Source organism: Octodon degus, unplaced genomic scaffold (assembly GCF_000260255.1).
Source record: "Octodon degus isolate 3935 unplaced genomic scaffold, OctDeg1.0 scaffold00008, whole genome shotgun sequence".
NCBI lineage: Eukaryota > Metazoa > Chordata > Mammalia > Rodentia > Octodontidae > Octodon > Octodon degus.
Window position 1 is genome coordinate 29,101,026 of NW_004524584.1, and position 4,681 is coordinate 29,105,706.

The 4,681-nt window shown below is 48.0% G+C and overlaps 1 protein-coding gene across 1 annotated transcript in view; it reads right to left on the reverse strand.

Annotated features, from left to right (window-relative positions):
- Positions 1–4,681, reverse strand: part of Ctnnd2 (catenin delta 2) — a 927,345-nt gene that overhangs the window by 637,792 nt on the left and 284,872 nt on the right. The window lies entirely within an intron of this gene.

The following is a 4,681-nucleotide window of genomic DNA, read 5'->3' on the forward strand; positions in this document are numbered from 1 at the left end:
GCTGATACCACTGAGCTATCTTCCTGGCCCTTCTATGGGAAATTAAACGAGGCATTTAGAATCCCAGTTATGTCTGTTGGTGGATGATATGGACATTTAGAGAAGTACCTGTATGTTTGTCTCTCCAGAGACTAGGACATAACATCATTGGAAATACAGGAGCGCCTACCAGGCCTGGTCCTGAACTGTCAAGGGACGAATATCCTTCTCCTACTGAGTCCTGGGCAGAGTGGCGAAAGGAAGGCCCAGCATTAGGCGCTGACTCCAAAGCTCTGGGCAAATCATCTCTGCTTTCTAACCTTTCTTTCTTTTCATCTGGAAAACTTATTTTGCCAGCCAATTTTAGGCGCCATCTACACAATTTAATGTTTAACACTAATTTAAAAATAATAAGAAGAAGGCATTAAATAACATGAAGGTATCTTATATTCACTTTTGGGGAAAAAAACCTGAACAATCTGTGCATTTATGTCAGGACTGATTAAGCAATTTGTCTCATGCATAAAGGAAACTGGACCAGAAACCACTGTGTGGAGTGTAGCTGGAGCACCAGGATTCCTGGGGACGGTTTACAGACGTGTCATAAGTACAACTCCTTTATTTGTAAAGCTAGAACACGCATGCGCAGTAGAATAACCAGTTATAGAGATGTAACAAGGTAAAGGGCCAAATGCTGTGGAGCTAAGGGCCCAGTGCCACACACATTTCTGCCCTCACAGAGCCAGGACACTGAGCAAGACTGCAGAGTGCAGGGCACAGGACTGGCGCCTGTGCTGAAGCAAGCACCAGGGACCCACGAAGGCCACTCATTCGCGTCGGTGACGAGGTCACGCCATGACCGCGCCACTGTGTTGCAAGGGCTGAAGATCTGACTGACGATGCAGAAAGCAGCAGGAGCCTGCGTTCAACGAATGCCCACAGCCAATGAGGAGACGGCTCCTCCTTGTGACAAGAGCAGTGAGGAATGCCAAAAGTCCAGGACAGAGAAAGACTCCCTCGGAGTACATAAGCTCATGTCAACCACAGTAAGATTTGGAATTCATTCTAAGCAGTACAGGAGGTCCCAGGATGGGTCTAAGTGACACAACCTGGCTGCTTTTATTTATTTGCTTACTTATTACTTATTTATTTATTCTATATTTTTAGTACAGAGTCTAGAGGGTCTCACTACGTAGATCAGACTCATAGTGATCTGCCTGTGGTCAGCCTCCCAAGAGCTGGGATTGCAGGCATGCACCGCCACGCCCAGTCTCAATCACCATCTCAGTGTGCCCCGGGGTCAGGGCCGCCACAACATACCAGGGATGGCCTGCCACTGCATGTGCCTAAGCAGGCGCTTTAATCCGCTGAGCTATTTGGCCGGCCCTCTAGCTGCTTTTAGAAAGATCAACTAAGTGTGATATGCTAACTTGAATGTGACCTTACCTCGTGCAACACAAGATACAAACAAATAGCCTCAACTGGATCTGAAAAGCCACAGGCCACAGAACTCATGAAGAGAGCCATAAGCAGGCTGTTACCAATATCCAAAAGACTGTTAGAGTTATCCGAAACATTAGTCATGAGGTGGCTGGGAATATGGTGGTAATACTGGGAGAACGGGAAGAAAAGCACTGCGCTGAATGCAGCAGAGAGGGCCTATCAGCCAGCTGAGGGGACTCTGGCCATGCGTCCTGCTCCAGGGTGCCTCCCCTCAGTTACTCAGGCAAATGCTCACCAAGGACTTTGAATGTCAGCCTAAGGTTACTGGTCACTGCACATAAAATCAGAAAACTCCCTGGAATCCTCCAGGGTTCACCGTATCAAATCTGAGGAGCCCATTAAACCAAGAATGTTCCTTGGCCACATCGCGTGAGACATGGCAGAAAAGGCAAGAGCTGAGGTGAAAGGGGAGGTCAGAGAGACTGATACGTGAAGTGGAGGAAGAAGAGCCTGAACCGAAGAGGAGAACGCTTCGGGACAACTCGGCACAAAGGTCCGAGTTTGAGGGGTGGGCTGGAGGAGCTTTTGCCTGAGCTGGGCGATAACCCGGGAGGAAGACAGATTCCAAAGTTGAATGTGAACATGTTTGGATTGAGGTGTCTCTCACGGATGCCGCTGGAAGCAATTAGAAGCAAGCGCAAGCAGAAATTTGGAGTCCATGAGGCAGTGATGGCTGGAGACGTGGCTGCCTCCCTAAGTGCACCATAAATACACAAGTCGTACATCAAAACTGGAGCAATACGGACGCTCTTGGGACACGCTGAAGGCAGAATGGCTTCCGAACTTTCTTATGAATAATTCCTCAGGAACTTCAGAACTTTGGGAAGTCAAATTGAGTCCCTAGGTGGGCACTCTCCAATATGGCTGATGTAGGAAGGGGAAAGGTGGACAGTGGCCTGCCCCCAGGAGGAAGCCCACACAGGGCGTGCTTTGGCAGCCCACAGACTAGCGCAGGAGACAAAGAGAGATCTTCGTACCATGCCAAAGCCTGGCACCAACTTCCAGACAGCCATGGCAAGCTAGGAGAATGAGGCACAGCAGATTGGTCCAGACAGCCGCAGAGAAAGCAGCCTTCCTGGCATCATTCAAGCTACCTAGTTATTAATATTTTGTCATAGCATCCTTAAGAAAAAATGACTTACATAAAACTATGAAGTTGTTCCCTGACGGCACCACAGATGTGTTCAGATGACTGTCATCTCTACGTCTGGGAGACCTCCATGTCATATCATCATCTACTTTATTTTATTTATGTATTTTTAAAATTTATTTGATGAAGGGTGTTGCTAGGCAGTTCAGACTCATAGTGATCCTCCTGTCTCAGCCTCCCCAGCGCTGCGATTACAGGTGTGCACTCCCACACCCAGGTTTGTGGCCTGCTCAGGGAGTCCTGAGAAGGGCCGACATGGCACACAGCACCAGGGATCGAACTCAGGTCCCCACACTTGCCAGGAAGGCACTTAGAGCGCCACGCTCTCTCCCTAACCTCTCATCCACTTTAAAGAAAATAGATGAACATGAAGCAAGAAAAATAACCTACAACACAATAGTCATGGTGCTTTAATTACTCAGTTTTTAACAGACGGCAAACACACATTCACCATCAAGCACAAGTGCACTGCGAAGTTCAATTTTCTTTTATTAGGTGACCTTAAAATCACTGCAATTCAGTGGACACAGCTTACTATTAGTTTAACATTAAACTTCCATGAAAAGCTATAGAAAGAAAAATGTTTCACAGTCTTAGCTTTGGACCCGTATTGGCATGATATTCCTTGTGTTTACTCAAATAATGTTTTATTTAACTTAGACTGTTAAAAATGTCAAACTGTCAACATCCCAACTGGAAGAAACTCAAAACTTGGGCTGCAAGTCTGTGAACACGGCAGGCATCTAACCCCCTCCAGCTTCAAAGGAGAACTTCATCTGTTTGAGCAGAAATTGATATATAATGAGGCCCCATGCAAGGAATGTGTTTGGGGTTGACACCACGCATTATAATACATTCTCAAGTTCATTATCAACCGTAAGAAAAGAACCCAGGGGAAAAACACCCAGAAAACAGAATACCTCTGAATTTTACCAACAATTTGTAACAGACCTAGAGACAGAAGCTGTCATGTGGACTGGCCCAAAGCAGGGGCAACTTTGGGGCGTACGCTGCTGAAATCTGAATCACCAAGATTTCATAGAAAACCAGAAAACAACTACTACGACGTAGAAAATCCATGGGGTGTTATGTCAGGCAGGTCAGGACTGTAAGCATCGCCCGTACGCTGACGCTGATGAGCCTCACAGTCTTCACTGCAGGTCCGCCCTCCCCGCCCATCCAGCCACCCCCCACCCCCACTTTCATTCCCTCTCTGGTGTTTCCTGGCCCATCTGCTGCACCTCTGCAACCCCGAATAGAATAGAGTTGGTATTCCTCTCTGCCCCTGCACTGTCTCTCCGAGCTTCTCTGCTTTCCCAGGCATTCTCTATAGCAACCACGGCCTCTGCACGGCCTCTGCACGGCCTCTGTAGCCCTCGGAGGAGAAACATTGAAGATTTCTGGCCCAGATGCTCCTTCTCTTCGTTCCCCACAAAAATGCTTCAGCCCTTTTCTGTCGCTGCTCTTCTCCCTAGAAACACACCCAGAAGCCTCTCAGTTCACATCATCTCTACTGATACTAAGGATTCCAGGCTCTCTAAATGTCGAACCTGCTTGGGGACACAGGCCTGTCTTCAGGAGGCTGAGACAGGACGCTTTGAGCCCAGGAGTTTGTGGCACAATACTGTACACCAGACACAGGGTGCACAGTATTGTACAGACCATGGTGTACAGACCAGGAGCTTAAAGAGGACATGGTTTCTCTTGGATGAGAAACCCAGAGTATAAATATTTATTTTTGGTTTGTTTCAAAAACCTGAAAAGAATACATTTTTGCAGCTGTGTCTACGTAAGCTGGCTGCTTCCCTTCCTGCTCCCAGCTCCAGCCCACTGACTCGAGCCTTTGTTTTTCCCAAAGCAGCCAGAGAGCTGCCCAAAATGTTAAGCACCTCTCTTCATTCTTCTGCTGGATTCATTCTAAGCCCTTCCTGTTCAAAGGGCTTCCCGGGAAGTCCCCATTGCTGTCACCATCATCCGGTGCGCCTGACCGTCTTCACCTGCCAGGTGCCTGTGGGTCAGGGACTTCACAGGCTCTGTGCTCCCCTTGCG